At 38.0% G+C, this 19,651-nt stretch overlaps 1 protein-coding gene across 2 annotated transcripts in view; it reads right to left on the bottom strand.

Annotated features, from left to right (window-relative positions):
• The window catches only part of SLC9A9 (solute carrier family 9 member A9), a 579,933-nt gene that overhangs the window by 504,236 nt on the left and 56,046 nt on the right, over window positions 1–19,651 (bottom strand). The gene's annotated exons all lie outside the window — the stretch shown is intronic.

Genomic DNA, 19,651 nt, shown 5'->3' with positions numbered 1-19,651 from the left:
AAGGCCTTGCGAATTTCTGCTATTTCTGTCACACCTCAGCCACAACCACGAAAACACATCTCTCTAGGCAAACCTGCTAGAAGATGAGCAGCATGTGGCCCAGTCACTCATGTCATACCAGCCAAATATTAGGCACATGAATGAAACCAACTGATACAAGGTGAATCACCCAGCAGAGCAAAGCCTAAAGCACTGACCCGCAGACTCTTGATTATTCTCTTCAGTTACTGAGTTTTGTGGTGGTTTGTCAAACAGCATTACTGAGGCAATAGATGCCTGATAGATGATGCATGCTAAGTTTTCGAATAGCATAGGAGGTTCTGTTGGAAACGGTGAGCTGTAAACAAAGAACAACTACAATTTAGGATATTTAGGATGTAGGATAGATGGAAGTCAGAGAGAGCAAAGGTGAGAAAGTGCCTCACATTGAGGATAAGTTGACATTTGAAGAAAGAAAATTTGAAAGGATGTAAAGTCAGACAACAAGGCCAGAATAAATGTAAACACACTTAGCTAATATGTATGCAAGGAAGAAAGTCCTGATGTTAGAGGATGGCTACCACATAAGATCTGCTCTCATCACACATTTAAATATAGTGGTGGTGACTGCTTTAAACATTAAGGAATTGCAAATGTGACTATTTCTACAACTGGGTCTGTTTTCGTGGCCGTAGGTGGAGAATAGACTGGAAATGTTTTTTATTTTTGAGACCAGTCTCGCTGTGTCACCCAGGCTGAAGTGCAGTGGCCTGATCTTGGGTCACTGCAACCTCCTTCTCCTGGGTTCAAATGATTCTCCTGCCTCAGCCTCCTGAATAGCTCAGACTACAGACACCACCATCACACCCAGCTAATTTTTTTTTTTTTTTTTTTTTTTGAGACGGTGTCTCACTCTGTCGCTCAGGCAGGAGTACAGTGGCATGATCTAGGCTCATTGCAATCTCCACCTCCCAGGTTCAAGTGATTCTCCTGCCTCTGCCTCCTGAGTAGCTAGGATTACAGGTGTGTGCCACCAGGCCCAGCTAATTTTTGTATTTTTAGTGGAGATGGGGTTTCACCATGTTGGCCAGGATGGTCTTGATCTCTTGACCTTAGCCTCTGTGATCCATCTGCCTTAGCCTCTCAAAGTGCTGGGATTACAGGTGTGAGCCACCATCCCTGGCCCTGGCTAATTTTAAAAAAATATTTTTAGTAGAGACAGGGTTTCACTATGTTGGCCAAGCTGGTCTAGAACTCCTGACCTCAGGTAATCTGCCTGCCCCAGCCTCCCAAAGTGCTGGGATTACAGGAGTGAGCCACTGCACCCAGACTTAGACTGGAAGAGTTCTAAAGCTCTTTCCCCATGTCCCATATCATTTAAGTATACTACTTTATTGTTTTGCAAACTTATTCTTAAAAAGTGTGGTAGTCACGGCCACAATTGCTGTAAGCAATAGGAAAGCAGTATCTGCAGCATTAATACCACTATGATCTGAGTGTGCTTGAGCTAGAGATTATGCCATGAGAATTCTGCTAACATTGTCGTTATGATGTTTAGAACACATGTTTCATTCAGGAGGTATGCTTCTTGCCTAGATCTCTAGGTATTTCTGCAGAGGACAGAGTGAAGCAACTGAGATTGGGCTAGAGTAACATGTCCAACTTCCTGCATGTGATTCATGCCAGCGTATCTTTGGGCAGGGCTGGGCAACAACAGCTTGGAAGATGAATTTCCCATATTGAGTAAATACATTTGCCCCTTCCCTATCACATACACAGGTGAGATGGCACTGCCCTTCAGGTGATTTGGTTTGTGAAACAGAAAGAGAAAAAGAGGGGGTGGGGAGAGAGAGAGAGAACAGACAATTAACTTCAAGGGTGACATTAACTGTTCATTTTGGAGGGAGGGAGGATTGTTTCATGGACAAATGTCTTATTAACCTCAACTACAAAGCTCTCTGGCCAGTGACTCATCTCATTTTTATATACCTGTGGCATCACACCTATTGAAAAGAACACTGTAGACTCCCTGGTTTATATTCATTTGCGGTAAGAAATTTTTAGTACAGTCTTATTTAAATGGAAGTACAATGGTTTAGAATTTCTTCAATAGCAAGTGTGTTAGTCTATCTTTTACAATATGATTTTTTAAAAGTTCAATACATGTTTTAAAATTGCCTATTTCCTTGAAGGAATGGCTATTTAGATGTCTAATTTCCAACCATCTTTATCACTTCATGCATTTTTATGATCTTTTTCCATCTTAGAACCTAATGATTATAAAAATGAAGTTTCATTATTTGGAATTAACTATACAGGTAGTCATTATATCTCTCACTTCCTCAGAAGTTTTTTAATAGTCAAAATACATTTTCTTGAAGAGAGCTGGTGTAAACGCTAATGTTTGCTCTGTTTGCTGTAAAATTTGGACAAGGCAATTGAAGGTAAATAGATGGGAGCTATTGAGATGTTTCTATAACCACTGCCTTTGCCCTTCCAGCCAGACTTTTCCATCGTTCCCACCACTGTCTTTTCCTCTTTGTTCTTCACACTACCTTCTCTTCTCACTGTCATACAATGCTCACTGACTGACTGCCAGACATGCAGGGGACACACGTCAGGGGCTCCTCACTCTCATTGATTCTCAGCAAGAAGGAAAATCAGAGAAACATTTCTACCTAAAATATAATAATGATTCCTGTGATAATAAGTAATCAAAAAATATCACTTATTGAGGAGGCACTGTGTATCTAGCATTATTCCAGGAGTGTCATGTATATTAGTTTATTTAATCTTCACAACAACCTACCCTGCATTTTACGCCCAAGTTATAGATGTTGAGAAAGATGGTTCTATTTTGTTTAAGGGATGAGAGCTTCATCTCTTGGCATCAGATGTACCACATTTCCCTGTGCATGTGGCTGTAGTGATAGAATACTTCTTACAAGGTATTAGAACTAGAGGGGATAGATCTCATATAAACATAGGAGGAACCTGTTTAGGATATAAAAGAGTTATTTTAGGGAAAAGAATTCCTAATTATGCATACAATAAGACACACAGATTCTATATGTATGGCTATTGAGATGTACAGGGCTATATGGATAATACGTACCTAACAGGTGTTGAACAAATGACATGGTATATTAGTGTTTTGTGCATGTGTCTTCATTCAGGAAAATGTGAAGCCCATGAAGGGAAATGGGATTTCTTGGGAACGTTTCCAGTGCTGACATCTTAATGCTATTTAATTTAAAACAAGATCAGAACAGATGCTGGAGAGGATGTGGAGAAATAGGAACACTTTTACACTGTTGGTGGGAGTGTAAACTAGTTCAACCATTGTGGAAGACAGTGTGGCACTTCCTCAAGGACCTAGAAATAGAAATTCCATTTGACCCAGCAATCCCATTACTGGGTATGTACCCAAAGGATTACAAATCATTCTATTATGAAGATACATGCACATGCATGTTCATAGCGACACTGTTTACAATAGCAAAGACCTGGAACCAACCCAAATGTCCATCGACAACAGACTGGACAAGGAAAATGTGGCACATATACACCATGGAATACTATGCAGCCATAAAAAATGATGAGTTTGTGTCCTTTGTAGGGACATGGATGAATCTGGAAACCATCATTCTCAGCAAACTGACACAAGAACAGAAAATCAAACACTGCATGTTCTCACTCATAGGTGGGCGTTGAACAAGGAGAACACATGGACACAGGGAGGGGAGCATCACACACTGGGGTCTGTTGAGGGGGGCAAGGGAGGGACAGCGGGGGGATGGGGAAGTCGGGGAGGGATAACATGGGGAGAAATGCCAGATGTAGATGACGGGGGAATGGAGGCAGCAAACCACATTGTCATGTGTGTACCCATGCAACAATCCTGCATGATCTGCACATGTACCCCAGAACCTAAAGTACAATAAACAAACAAACAAACAACAACAACAAGAAAACAAGATCAGACTCTTGCCACTGTGCAACAGTGACTATAAATGTTTGTATTTTACCGAATGTTTTATATTGACGTATGAAGAGCTAAAATATAATCAGGTCTTTTAGTCTGTCATAGAAGGTTAAACATGGCATAGTGTTTAAGAGCTTGTTTCTACTCAGGTTGCCCCATTTGCATTTGCTATCTTTGTGACTTTGGCCAAATTATCTACCTTTTCTATGCTTTAGTTTCCTCACTTGTATGGGGAGAAGAAACAACATGATAGCATTATTAGGATTAAAGGAGATAAATGCATGTAAAATACTTGGCAAGTGGTACACAGTATTATGGATAGTAAATATTATTACTACTCATAATTAAAAATGAAATAAGGAGCTGCCAAAGTAGATGCAAATAAAATTGAATTTTGTCATCTTAAAATACATAAAATGTTTCTCTAACCCTGACTACAATCTAAACTCACCTGGGGCCCTGCTCTGGGAAAGCAGTATCTGTATCATGTTTCCTACACTCAGAAATCTAACTTCTCTTTATTCCCCTTTACGGATTCATGTAATCTCTACCCATGTTAACACTAGTCAAAACAAGCCCATGTTGAATTCAATTGCACAAACCAGCCCAGTCTACTTAATGTTTTATTCTTCTTTCCCTAAAGTATTCTTCTGAAACAAAACCAACACCAGAAGAAAATATAAGAAAACTTGAGAACTTTTTCTACACTGTCATAAATACTCTGATTTGCTATTTTTTAAGAGTAGCCCTGTGGCCCCCAAATCTCCAGGAAGCTATGCTAACTTGTAATTCCATGTGAGCAAAAAAATAAAAAGTCCATACAAAAATAGAAGAATATGGCAGCAAGTTAGGGCCAATACTGATGTGAAAAGTTAATATCCCAGGAAAAGGTCAATAAAGCACGGCAATTTGTATTAGATAAAGAAGAGCACATGCTCTGGCTGCAATTCAAAACCTTTTCTCAGTGTGACTCAGGATGGATGATGTTTACATGCAGAATACGCCCCCTTCAGTGCAGAGGTAAAATAGGCCACAGGGTAGGTGGAATCCCTGGGGAGTTAACTGCAGCTGTGGTTCCTTTTTCTCTTGTTCAAGAGACATGTATCTGAATGCAGTATGAGTGCTTATAAATAGCCTGAAATTTATTCTAACCATATTAAAAATATGACTAATTCCCTCTTGTTGACACTTTATCATTCATAATAAATTGCTTATACCATGTCATATTTCTTGAATAGGGGGACGCAACCTGATAAATATATAAATTCTCCACAAGCTAATCTAGAAATGCAGTGCAATTCTAATGAAAATACTTAGTTTTAGATGATTTGGGTAAAAGATTCAACAGGTATATCCTTACTGAATACTGAAAATAAGCAAGTATAGGCAGAAAAATTTTTGGGAAAAAAGGAAGAGACAACAAGCAGTATTCCTAACAGATATTAAAACATATTTTACAGGCAAAATAACTAGGATAGTAAGATACTAATGCTTGAAAAATAAAGACAATCAATAAAACAGAATATATCATTCACGAATGGACCCAAATAAATGTCCGAAGATGGTATACAGCAGAGATGGTATTTCATACCAGTGGGCAAGGGGTGGATTATTCAACAAGTATTCCTAAAAGAATATCTGGACTGGGTGTGGTGGCCCATGCCTGTAATGCCAGTGCTTTGGGAGGCCGAGGCAGGCTCAAGAGGTCAGGAGATTGAGACTATCCTGGCTAACATGGTGAAACCCCGTCTCTACTAAAAATACAAAAAATTAGCCAGGCGTGGTGGTGGGCGCCTGTAGTCCCAGCTACTTGGGAGGCTGAAGCAGGAGAATCTCTTGAACCTGGGAAGTGGAGGTTGCAGTGAGTCAAGATTGCACCACTGCACTCCAGCCTGGGCAACAGAGTGAGACTCCATCTCAATTAAAAAAAAAAAAAAGAAAGAAAGAAAGAAAGAAAAGAATATCTAGGTTACATCACAACTACCATACCAGAAATTGAAGACAAATCAAATAATCCAAACATAAACAAACAGACATGTAAGTACTTGAGAAAAACAAGAGGAAAATGTTTAATTTTGATTCAGACTTGGAAAAGCCTTTCTGAGAAAGATCTAAACCCTGCAAAACAAAGTCTTGATAATGTCAATTATATGAAAGAAAATATCCCTGAAAAAAAAAAAAAACTCTCCATAAACAAATGACAAACTGGGAAATATATTTGCAAGTCTCATCACAAAGGATTAATCTCATTCATGTAAGAAGAGCTCCTGTAACTTAATAGGTAAAACACAAAAGGTTGTGCACCAAAAGGAAGTACAATTAGCTCTTAAACAAAGAGCTAGTTTCTTTAAAGAAACCTAGATGACAGGTTGATGGGTGCAGCAAACCATCATGGCACGTGTATACCTGTGTAACAAACCTGCATATTCTGCACATGTGCCCCAGAACTTAAAGTAAAATAATAATAAAAAACCCTCAGCCTTACAATAAGAGAAATGTAAGTGAAAACTACAGCCAGAGATTATTTTCTACATTCCCAAATGGCAAAGGTGAGATTAAAAAGTTTGCAGAAGGGAAAATGCCTCCCCTATAGCATTCTGCTTGGAGCCTTGATTCAGAGCACACAATATGAAGAAGCAAGGGGGTTTCCTAATGGGTCTGAATTGTAAGGCTGATGCGACCATCTGCCGGGAACAGGGGGGAGAGTGTTCTCTAAATAGAGCCAAAATTCACTTGAGTGCTAACTATTTAGGATGCAGTTATTCATTGTGATATTTATTTTCTTTCTGTGACATTTTGGGCAAGATTATGATTCAACTGCGTCTAGTGTATGATGTTAACCAAAGAAGGGCAGTGATGGAGTGATTAGATTAGATGAAGCCTGCCTTTCCAGATTAATAATATCTTATTAGTCACACCCACCCACACGTAGACACACACTCTGAAGTCACAGACAGAAGGTACCATGGGAGAAAAGTTAGAATCTCAAGCTCAAATACAGCCTAAGATACTGAGTGGGGATTTATTCTCTATATTTAACTGTCTCGTGTAAGCCTAACTTGTCATTTAAATTGCAGGAAACACCTTAATTATAACTGGGAATGTTACTGGCATTTGGAGTAGATTTGGTTAATAAGACATGATTTCCTCCCTGCTGCTGTCCCTCGTCACCTTTCTTGCTGGGAAAGGAGTGGAGACCACCCAGACTCTTTTGTCCTCATTTACCAGCGGGTAGAGAAGGGACCACAGCTCATTCTTGAGTGGATGGAGAAGCAGAAGCAGCCTCCTTTCCAGGCACCCTCCAGGTTGAGCAGGAGGATGGAGGAGGAAATGCTCAGGACAGTCAGAGGGACTGTTGAGCTGCAGCTGGGCTTTAAGGCTGTGCAGATGGGCATGATGGATACAAGACAGCCTCAGAGCACTCCCTGAGTGTGAGTGTGTGTGTGTGTGTGTGTGTGTGTGTGTGTGTGTGTGTATTAGACAATGGGGGCGGGGTGAGTAGAATGTTTCCCATGGCCTGAGAGTGGCACAGACATGCCCCAGCCTGCTGGCATCTCTGGTGCTGCTTTGCTGCCAGGACAAGCAAGGCTGTAGAAATGAAGTGTGTGGACACATGCCTGAAATCCAGACTATATCACCTCTGTGAGTCAGTATCAACCAAGACCAGAGGTTCCTGTCTCCGACACCTTTGTGCTCCAAGGCCTCCAGGAACTGAACACAGTCCCAGGGAAAGAGATTTAGTTTCAGTCACCCGCATAAAAAAGTATTAAAACAGAAAATAATTTTAGTTACAGAAAAAAGTAAGAAAAAATTTATTTCCAGTACATTCAGCCTTGAAGATTAAAATGTATTCAAGTACAGATATTTGGGAAGGAAGGTTCTAGTTAGAAGGGGCTTAAATTCCAAGCTAAAACATGTGTAATTCATTATGGAAGCCCAGAGACTCCATGGATGATTCTGAGCATTTTCTCTGCCTAGCTGAAGCACAAGCTGGTCTAGGAAGCACTTGTAGCCACTACCATAGCACTTACACACTATTAGATAAATACTGCAGATGCTTTTTCACCTTAAACAAAGATGTGACAGCTATTGTGAGGTGCTTATTAATAAGCTGAGTGGTTGCCCCAAGTCCAGTTTGTGAAAAACAGGTCACAGAGCTGTGATTGAAAACGTTACAGATGCTAATGCCAAAAAGTTCCACCTGGTTGATGCCAATCTCAGAAGTATCATATCAGCTCTGCATTTCCATCTGCAGATTTCAGAGAACACTGACAACTTTTGAGAAAACATGGAAACTGGTTTGATTTTAACTATGTTAAAGGACGAAACTCTAAGTTATCATTGTTGGACACAGGGGAAAAGAAATAGCCAAAGTCAAGCTGGACTGAATGAAATGCAAAATTCTATACAAAAGATCATTGTAGGAAATCATGGTGGAGTTATTAGTTATGTTCAGCCTTTAAAAAAAAATTTTGAGTGTATGCATTGTTCAAATGACTGGTCCATTAGATCAAGAATTCTATATTGCTAGAGGTTGTATATTAATCTTCATTGTAACTAGTGGTGTGCTGCTAAATGTTTAATAAGTGGCTTTTTGGGAGGAAGAGCCCTGATTTGCAGCATTTGTAAATTTCCATGGAGTAAATATTCACACAGTGGTCAATTTCAAACTACCAATGAGGTCTCTGGACGTGGAGCTGGAAAGAGATGCACAGTAGCACATTCTTACATTGCATTTCCACCATATAGCTACAATATATGTACACAACCTCAAAAGCATGAATAATAATAAAATGTAGAAAAAAACTGGGAAGCTATGAGTTTTCAGTATTTATTAACTTTGCTTTTAATATAATTTATTTATTGGTATGTTTATGTAATCTAATTTTTACTTTTCTGGTTTTTTTTTTTTTTTTTTTTTTTTTTTTTTTTTTTTAAATGGAGTTTCTCTCTTGTTACCCAGCCTGGAGCACAATGGCACAATCTTGGCTCACGGCAACCTCTGCCCCCAGGTTCAAGCAATTCTCCTGCCTCAGCCTCCCAAGTAGCTGGGATCACAGGCATGTGCCACCATACCCAGCCAATTTTGTATTTTTAGTAGAGATAGTGTTTCACCATGTTGGTTAGGCTGGTCTTGAACCCCTGACCTCAGGTGATCTGCCTACCTTGGCCTTCAAAGTGCTAGGATTATAGGTGTAAGCCACTGTGCCTGGCCCTAATTTTTAATAATGGTTGTGTTTGATGCCTCATTCACAAAGTTCCTGAAACATTAATGATTAGGTCTCATAAGTGGTACAAGCCAGTTCCAGCATGAGGCTCATTGTCTCCCTGTCTCCAGCATGGTGATTGCCACCCAGTAGAAGTTTTACATATGTTTGGTGAATTAATCCATTCATTAATTAATGAGTGACTATTAGACCCTAAAAGTTTTTCAAATGCAAATGCAATAATAGATATGTTTGTTTAACATCAAATAAGGAGGTAATTCCCACATTTAAAACAAAAAGACAAAAAGGCATAGAAGGCAAAAATTCTGTTTTATTGGCCTCAATAAATAATCAATGAACTAGTAAACATCTACTTATGTACTCATGCTACTATGTAGCATCCATACAACTCAGGAGTTGGATTTTAAACTCAGCAAGATATAATAACTAACTGTGGGTCAACCACATCACCTTTCGGGACTTGATTTAACCAAAAGGGATGTCTGGGAAAGGTGTGTGGGAGGTGCCTTTACTGGGGTCAATGATTTTTTTATTTTTGAAGTTGAGTCAGAGCTTTCCAGGTGTTTGATTCATTATTATGCTTCCTAACTTCATATAGGCACTGATCACTGTTTAGGGACACAGGTTGAAGTCAGATGGCCTGGGTTCAAATCCCAGCTCTTCCCATTTGCCATGTGATCTTTGGGATGGCACTCCTTCTGAGTTTCAGTCTCCTCATAGGTAAATTGAAGACAACACCACTACCCACTTCATAGGGTGTGTGTGATGACTGACTGGATTCATATATGCTGAGGGCTTAGAGCATAATACATAGTAAGTAGCCTGTGTTAGCTCTTATTTTATCGTGTGTATTATGTACTATATCTTATAACAAAGAAAAAAGTAAGATGATGTCGGAGAATCAAAAATTGAACTGTATAACTGTAACATCTTCTACTTCTAAACATTTTTGTATTCTACATATATTTCCTTGACCATTCTGAACCTTTCAAATTGACCTGGCAATATCTCTACAAGACCACAGAAGGTTGGGTGAAAATGCCAAGTGCACTCCCCTGCCCCGTTGGGACCCTGCTTCACCTCAACCACTCGGTTGCCTCCTCAGTTCATTTTCTCCTCAGCTTTTCTGGCTTCTCTAATCCCACAGTGGTGCTCCACCATGAACCTTTGTCTTCACCTGGTGTAGGAATAGGTAGCCTGGAGTTGGGTTTCCCAATCCCACTGCTGGTCTTTGTAACAGACTCCAGTTCTCAAGTCTAATCCTAGAAAGAACCATGCCTCCTGAGATAAGTTAGGTTAGAACCTCCCCCCCGCAAGGGGATCAGAAACAACATACTTGAAGCCTGAATATGCAAGGATCAGTAGACCAGAGATAGAATTGTAGCCCTGGGAAGACCTTAAAGTAACAGAAAATAAAGAGGAAAAGCATAAGACTAAAATCAGAATTAATGAGATTAAATGAACTAATGCTTATACAGTGTTTGGCACTTAGTAGGCATTCAGTCATTAACACCTGGGACACAAGAGAACTGAATAATAAATAGCTCACTTCTTTCAAGCCTCATTACTCATTTATTATCTCCATGAAAAATTAAGAAGTTGTGTTACTTAATACCTAAGTCAACTCTGACTGGAAAAGTTATCATGTACGTTCCCTTAGGTTGAAGTTTGATTTTACTTAAAGCCACAAAGCCCTGACGGGAGAAACGACAGCCTTACTGAGTCAGTTTAACTGTTAAAGTTGTGATTTATAAATGTTCCCACCAGAGGGCACAATATAAACGCCAATGGCTGCTGAGCTGCAGCGGGTGTACTCTTTACCATTCACCAGGTATAGCTGTTGCACTCAGTTGCCTTTGGAATGGAACTTTAGCCTCCTAGGTGGTGACAGTTTCCCCCTCCTGTTTAACATCCATTTAAATATAATCCACACTTCATTCTTCACATGTTTAGGGTGTGCTTGACTCTGAAATCCGCAAATAATTTTACCAAAATGGCTTTTCACATCTGCTTATTGGAACAGACCTTTTTTTTAAAGTTCCAACTTTTCTTTCCAATAGGCAAAGGGATTGTTAACTTTGAAACCATCTTGAAATTTAAACTTAAGATAACACACTGTGGTGCCTTTAAGCATCGTTAAAATCTACCTTCAACTCTGCATGGGTGTTAGTGGTTAAAAAAGCACTGGGATAATTGTATCAATTTCTTTCGTGCTATGAATCTGGTTTATATGCAAATACTTGGGACATTGAAGAAATGTCCATGTTCTTTTCTTTATCATGTTCTAAATAAAATATATCACCCTCAAAATTTAAAAGTGTATTCTTTATGTCTAAAATATCACAATTTTCTGGCCTAATTTTGATCTGTTTTCTGCTTTCTCCAAATAATGTGTTTATTTAAAATATTGGCAGTTTGACAAGATGTTAATACATATAATAACAAACTATGTATTACTGCTACTCCTAGAAGGGAATAGATATAAAGGTCATTATTAACAGTACTCTCAATCTTTAGGCCAATAATAGAATTTTTCCTTCATTACTCAAACCAAAGCTTGTTAAGGGCGTTTACCCTTAGTACTGTGATGTTCTTGACAGTGATTTAATGGGCTCATACAGTGGAGTGATAGACTAGTGAGAAAATGTTAATTCTAAACAGCAAAGCAGGTGATGAAAACAAACTCTAATGCACTATAAAACCAACTCTTTCATTCCAAGAAATGTAATTTCTGATAGTCTTTTACCCTTTTTTTTTTAAAGGGAGAAAGTGGGCAATATGCCATTCAAAACAAAAGTTGTTTTTATAACTGTAGCTCCCCCTGTACAGAGAAGGATTTTTATAAATTGTCTAATTGGAGAAAATGACTAAAATTAAAATTAATAAAATGAAAAAGACTCACAAATATGATCAGATGTTAATTTAAAAATCAGGGAGACTCTCTAAAGGCAGGTTATTTTTCTAGGACAGAATTCTTTTCAGCCATAAGTAATGTTCTAAAGCAATAGTTTATTTCCCCTTTGACATGAATGTATTTCACATATAATCATGGTTGGGATATTGCTTTGATGGAGGAGAAGGTATTTCTACATATATTTATTTTGAAAAGATAGTAAATTTTGAACATTTCCCATTGTAGGAATTTTGTAAACTCAATTAGAAGAATGTTATAATATATTCTCAATATAAAAATCAACTTTTGGGGAGGCAAATAATTTACATTTGGGAGCTGAATATCTATTTGGTGAAAGATTCATTAATTTGGGTCTTAGGGAAAACAAATAGGGTCGCTAAACAGCATTTTGTGGCCTCTTCTCGGACCCCATTCTCTTTCAGAAATACCAGCCTGGTGTTGGAGTACCCATCACAGACATTATGTATGAAACCCCGTTTTACTGGGCCCTTCCTGAAAACTAGCCATTTTTATTTAAAACTGGACAATCAGAGTTATTCGAAGTTACTAAGTTACAAACTTAGTCCACATGGAAAGCTTAAGACCGGAAGGAATGTAGGTAACCCAAATTCTAAGCATCAAACTCTCTCTTCTCCCTGACTCCAGTAAAATAAAATTTCGATCAAAGTTTATCTGAGTCGGAATCATTTTTTTAATCAAAAACTCCTTTCTATAGAAAAAATGCCATCCCTTAAAAAAATGTTTAAGTAGTTTTCTCATTAACTTTAATAGAATTAAGATTTGTTTTGAGAAACTGTTTACCTAGTGAACTACTTATCTACCTAGTGATCCACTTAATGAACTTTAATCGTTTTAAAGCCATAACCTAAAAATGGTTTTCTAACTGTTCTCTTTTTCTATACAAAATGCACCTACCACGAGGAAATCTTTTAACTGGCCTCACTCAACACTGTTTCTCAAACTCTCTGTGGTGAAGGGCCATTAATTAATTCATTAATATTATTATTTCCAAACTATTGTCACTGATACATTTATAAAATGCAAAAAAATGAGACGATGAATCAATGACATTTTACATTATACAAGATATAAATCCAAATCTTTTATTATTACATTTAACAGACACAGAATTATTTCCATCACTGTGAATGTTTTTGAACACTTATTCTCAGTCCGTGTGCTTATTCCTCCCAATCCGGTAGCACCAAGCTCACAGACTAGCACCGGTCTGCAGACAATTCTGTCAATACGATTGTACTAATGGCCTTTTTCCCTTTATAGCAAGACTGTAACAAAACTTTGATGTATGCTCCTAACTAAATTGTTTGAAATGTATTAACACTACTCAAAATATGTTTCAACTATCTAAATAGCTATTAACTACTCACGTTTTAACTGAAGTCTCATTTATTTTGTGGAATTTTAAAACAAATATCCCACAGCAATTTTACTATGGAGAATACTGGAATCCTTTAATATCAGAGGAATGAAAGCAAAGATGGTTTTCAGAACTGTGTATCAATGTAATCTGTGTAAGTACGTCCCTTGTAATCTCCTACAACTAGAAGGCAAGGAGGAAGAAAAAAGAGGAACGTTAGAAATCATCTGGAAACTATGTAAGAAAATACCTTTAAGAGTAGCTGTATTTTCCTCATCAGATATATGGAAAAATTAGTTAAATTTAGAAGGAAAAGAGAAAAACCTTTGGGGAGATTTATGTACCTTTCTTTCCAACAGGAAAACCAATTTCCTTACAAAAAGTTAGTCATTGGAAGTAACCAAGCTAAACTGCACATCAGTGGAAGTAATAGATCAGTTGAATCTAAGAAAAGATTCGAGAACCAGTTCCTGAAAAGTATAATTTGGGCTGCAATTGAGTGAGTTAATGCTGGTTGACTTGCATGCTCCGTGTATGTAGTTTTCTCTAGAGATTACCCACATTCAGTGCTCCAAACTTCTGTGAACAGAGTGCTATTTACCAATGTTAGATTCTTTCAATAACAAGAAGTTATACCTCTAGCATCCTAAACAATTTTACTGGATTTATAATAATTTCTGGATCTTGGTTATGGGGAAGCTTTGTATCCCAGCTGGATTAATGGGCAATTGAAATAATCTATGTTTAAAATTATATATTATACTGTTATTATTTATCACATCTACCATAAGTTAAACTTTACTGTTGTTTTGAGTGATTAATAGGTCAGTCAGTTTCAAGGCAGGGGTAGGCCTCTTAACCAGGTATGAAAAGCATTTGTAGAGATCTAAGAATTAGAATAAATAGATACTCTTTTCCATTTGACAAACATTAACTAATAGTATTTGAAAAAGTAATTTAACTTCTTTAATCTTCAGTTTTTTTGTTTTTTGTTTTTTGAGACACAGTTTCACTCTGTTATGCAGGCTGGAGTGCAGTGGCACAATCTCAGCTTACTGAAACCTCCTCTTCCCGGGCTCAAGCAATCCTCCTGCCTCAGCCTCCAGATAGCTAGGATTACAGGCATGCACTACCATGCCAAGCTAATTTTTGTATTTTTAGTAGAGTCAGGGTTTCACCATGTTGGCCAGGCTGTCCTCAAACTCCTGACATCGGGTCATCCATCAGCTTTGGCCTCCCAACGGGCTGGGACTACAGGCGTGAGCCACCGCACTCAGCCTAATCCTCAGTTTTAAAATGCACAAAGTGCGATGATTCCTGCCCCTGCCTATCTCACATAGTTGTGAAATGCAAATATGGTGACCTATGTGAAAACACATTGTGAAGAGGCCAAAAAGCTCTGAAACTCGTATATTTTGCTCATATTTCTAACATTAGTGTAGACTTCCTACGTATGCAGTAAGGTCTTGAAGTGAAATTATTTCCTAAAGCATGTACCATCCACAGGAAACACTTACATTCTTGCAAATGAGTTTCCATCTACTCTGTACTCTTAGAGGATAATGTTTACCTTTTCCTACACCCTTGATTTCTCTGTGCTGGGATAAGGCTGTAATTGTGTTTAGCCCTGTGGCGCTCAGTGGATAACCTGTAAAATAATCAGTTTATTGATTTCTGTGGAGGCCTTAAATTTGTAACCTAGAATAGATAGCTTTTTTGCTGTAAATTAAAAGTAACACCTTCCCAATCATGTAAGCAATTTATCTACATAGGCTGGAAGCCATAGATTTGCCTGGGTAGAGGAGAGCCCAGTAAAGGAATGCCAAATTATACGAAACCAATAGGAAAAACTAGACACATACGTACACTTAAAACAAACAGCATATAAGACCAGATAGAAAGAACCAATTAGTAACAGGAGATGACATGATGGTTAGTATTTGGAAGGAAGAAGATATTGGCACATTACAAGCAACCAAAAAGTGTAATGAAGATATGATCATAACCATGGAGAAAATTAGCTTCAGGAATAGAATTATTGAATTGTAGTCAATTGAATTGTAGTCAATGATACAAAATGATCACTCATGAAAAGTTTTTATCCCATTATTGCTTTGTTTATAGTGTAATTTGGACACTTAACAAGGAAAAACAAATCCCAAGAAGGCTAATATCTATTCTGCGAAATGGAATAAATAAGGTTAAATATGGGCAGTCAGGAAAGCATTGTCCTCATAACATATATTCTAAGGGATTGGAAAGGAAGCCACCATGTATATCATGTTAATCAAAGGGAAACTGTCCTCATAACATATATTCTAAGGGATTGGAAAGGAAGCCACCATGTATATCATGTTAATCAAAGGGAAACTTTCCCAATAGCTGTCTAGCGTGTCCTTCTACAGTGTTAGGGATGACTGGTCAACCAAGGTGCTGCCACTAAAACAGGCCAAGTAAACAGAGTCCTAGATTCAGAGAGGAACTGAGAATCTTCTAGGGCCATAGGAAAATCTGGTATATACTATTTGCTGTTTATTTTTAGTTGTTTTAGGCCTACAGAAAAATTAAGCAAAAAGTACTCAAAATACATTCCCCATGTATGAAGTTAAGCAAAAAGTATTAAAAATATGTCCCCATATACTCCCACACCACATTTCCTCTATGATTAACATCTTGCATTAATTAGTCTGGTATATGTGTTACAATTTATAAGCCAATATTGGTACCTTATTACTAATTAAAACCCACAGTTTACATCAGGGTTCATTCTTTGCATTGTAGCTTCTTGCTTAAGAATGCTGTTTCTAATGTAAATTAACAAAATATTCTGCAAGAGTCTCTTCTAGAAATAAAAACACCTATAAAACACCTTGCTAACCTCTTTAACATTCTAAAGAAAAGTTGATAAATTGTTTCAATAAAATAAATTGGGGAAATTTTTAGAAATAAATGCCTATTCTCTTGATGACAAAAATCTTTAAATGAGGAGTTAGGGGAGTAAATGAGGTCAGTGCATGTAAAGGGCACAGTAATTGCTGGCACAAAGTAAATGCTTCAATGCAAACAACTTTTATCATTATAGCCAATATTTCTCACAGGTTGTAGAACTTATTTGAAGAGGTGATATAGTAAACATTGAGTAAGCTACTTCGCAAACCACTGCAACAGAGGTTCCAAGAAAAATCCAGTAAAATGAGAACAAATTCATGTAGATGTTGAAATCACACATTTTTAGGGAAACATACGCAACCCCCGGGCAAATAGCCAATAATTATATGAAAATAGACTGTAGGTACCTATATCATCTAGCAGCAATGACCTTCAAGATTACAAGTGTTCATCAACACTAAGGCAATGATGTCATCATTCATGTTCATGATTCTGTTGATAATGTAGCTTGCCTTTTGGAAACTTTCTTTACAGCTACCTCTCATGCAGTGGGAATTAGTAAGTAAGGGTGAAATAGAGCAATAAACCATCACAGAGCTGTAGTTAAGATTGACTTCTATTCTTTCTGTTGGGGCCATTTCATTTCAATGACATTAGAGTGTAATTGCTAAATCAGGTTGAACACCTCCCACGCTTGAAGCGCTAAAATCCTTAGACCAGATCACTGGACATTTCTCACTGTGATGGTTCTAAGTGCCTAACTAACAGTATTCTACCAATTATCTTCTACATGATTCACATACAATATTTGACCCAGATATGTGCACAGACACAGCCATATAAATCTTATGGATATGAGTTATACAACTAATTGATTTGGTTTAATTTCAATGATGCCTGGATAGTATGGATTAAATGCTGGTTAAAATTATCTTCATTCCTACAGTCTGTCTGTACTAAACCCTAAGTAAGGTATTAAATCTCTCTACTAGGTTGGGAGTGCAGGATAGCAAATTTTAGTGTGCCTAAGAATCACCTAAGACACTTGTTAGTATATGCAGATAAAGATTCAGGAGCTCTGGGGTGAGGCTCAAAACTCTGCATTCCTAACAGGCTCCTGGTGCCGCTGATGCTGTTGGTCCAAAGGTGCAATTCAAATTGCAAGAGTAAGTTTAGCTTACAAGCTCTGGAGTCAGGCACACTTTGGAAAAGTTGCCTAAGCAATCTGAGCTTCAGCCTTCTCACTTACAAAAAGGGTATGATAAGAACTATCGATCTCTACTATTTATTGTGAAGATTAAATGAGATAATGAATGTAGACTGGTCAGTTTAAGGCCAAGCACACTTAAAAAAATGCACCTAAAGAGCTAGCTCTTACCACTTTTGTTATGCCTACTATCTCTTTGTCAGTGAAAAGATATGTATTTTCAAATCTTTATATGAATTCATTGATTCATTTGGCAATTAAAAGTTACTCATTAAAAGCAAAGAAATGATAACTAAGAGACTAAGCCTAGTAGGGAACATAGAAAAGGATGGAAATAAACAGTACATGAGGCCCAAATTGTGATATATTTGACAATCAAAGCCAGAATGAACTTATGGCTGAAGCCAGAAAACTGATAGTTGCCCATGAGGCCTTAATTGCTCTAAATCTTAGCCATAGCCATATTCTGTCAGTTCCATCATTCAAACAGCTCTCAGATCCAACTGAGTAGCATCCAGGTTCAAACTTTTATAACCTCCTGTTATTTTGATTCCTGCCTTGGCTACCTTACATTCATTTGCATCACCTGGTCAGAACGACTGTTAACAGTATATATCCTCTGTTTAGCAAACTACAACCTGAGGAGTAGGATGCTAAACAGAGGACATGTGCTTTTAAAGGTCCAAACTGCAGAACACAGGTCTCAAGTATGAGCTGACACCGCCCTCCACTCCATCTTTATCTCCTACTCCTTCGTACGCCTACTCTGGCCTCCTTGAACAACAGTCAACACTGAGACTCTACCTTGCTGCTGCCCTCCCACATGCCTTCCCTCTCCCTGGATGCCTCCTCTCATGTCTTTGTCTGGTTCCCACTTTTTGAAATAAACTTAAGATCTCAGATTAGGAGTCATTTCTCCAGAATCCTCTCCTAGCCCCCTAAGTGTCCTACCCTGGCACAGCACTTACTGACTTATCACGTGGTCAACAGGACAAGAGGTAAACTACGGAATATTCACACATTTGTATATTATTAACGTAAAGTGGATGAACTACAGCTAAAACTATAACATGGATGAATCATAAAAATCATAAATGAGGAAAAATGAAAATGGCTTAGTAACACAGAATATAACAGTATTTTCATAAAGCTCTAAAGCACATCAAAAAACTGTAATAAAATTCAGAATATGATTTACCTCTGGGAGTGGAAAGGAAAAGAGAATAGAAGCAAACAGTTATGGTGGACAGTTTTGGTAATATTGTAGTTTACAGTTTGCTGAAAGATTCATGAATTTTCATTTTTAAGTTACTCTCCAAGGCCCAGGAAAGGTGTAATAAAGGCTATATGGCATAGATCCTTAAACTTATCTCTCTTCAATTGTTTAAGAAAAGTGAATAAGATGCCAATGTCAAGCTTTCATAGTCCCTAAAGCTCCATCCTTTTCCAAAGCACCGGCACCAGCCAGACACACATAGGTGCAAACCAGACTTTACACAATCGCCCTTAATAAGAACAGTGCAGCCACAGAAGAGAGTCCCTCAGCAGAGATGTTGTTGCAGTTATAGCTAATATGGCCACAGCTCCACATTCCCTGCATCACTGGTGGTAAAAAGGTCAACTGAAGTGATCAACTTAAATAAAACTTTCCCATAATTCCCCATTCCAGCTGAGTGGAGGTCAAATTTCCATGAATATCCTTTGTTTTGGTAGCATGAAAACGTAGTGAGTCATGTTCTCTATCTCCTTTTCTTTTAGGTTTATGTATTTTCCCACACAAACTTTTTACCCAAACAAAGAACATTACAAAATAGTTCTTAATTTGCCACTTACGTCAAAAGGGGAGGAATTCACGATATACTGGTTCTGGAATGGCAGGAAGTCTAATGGAAGAGGCCAGTGAGTTAGCCCTTCTATGGTCAACCTGATTCTCTGCCATGTTTTACTTTTTGTAGCCATAGGTTTCATATCAGATTCTGAGTCTTCTTTTCTTTTCTTTCTTAAAAATTTTTAATTTTTTTCTTTTGAGAGAGGAGGTTTTACCATGTTGCCTAGGCTGGTCTCAAACTCC

This window comes from Sapajus apella, unplaced genomic scaffold (assembly GCF_009761245.1).
Source record: "Sapajus apella isolate SASKATOON/1434 unplaced genomic scaffold, GSC_monkey_1.0 scaffold4, whole genome shotgun sequence".
Classification (NCBI taxonomy): domain Eukaryota; kingdom Metazoa; phylum Chordata; class Mammalia; order Primates; family Cebidae; genus Sapajus; species Sapajus apella.
The sequence above is the reverse complement of the archived record's forward strand: the minus strand, read 5'-3'. Positions and strand labels throughout refer to the sequence as shown.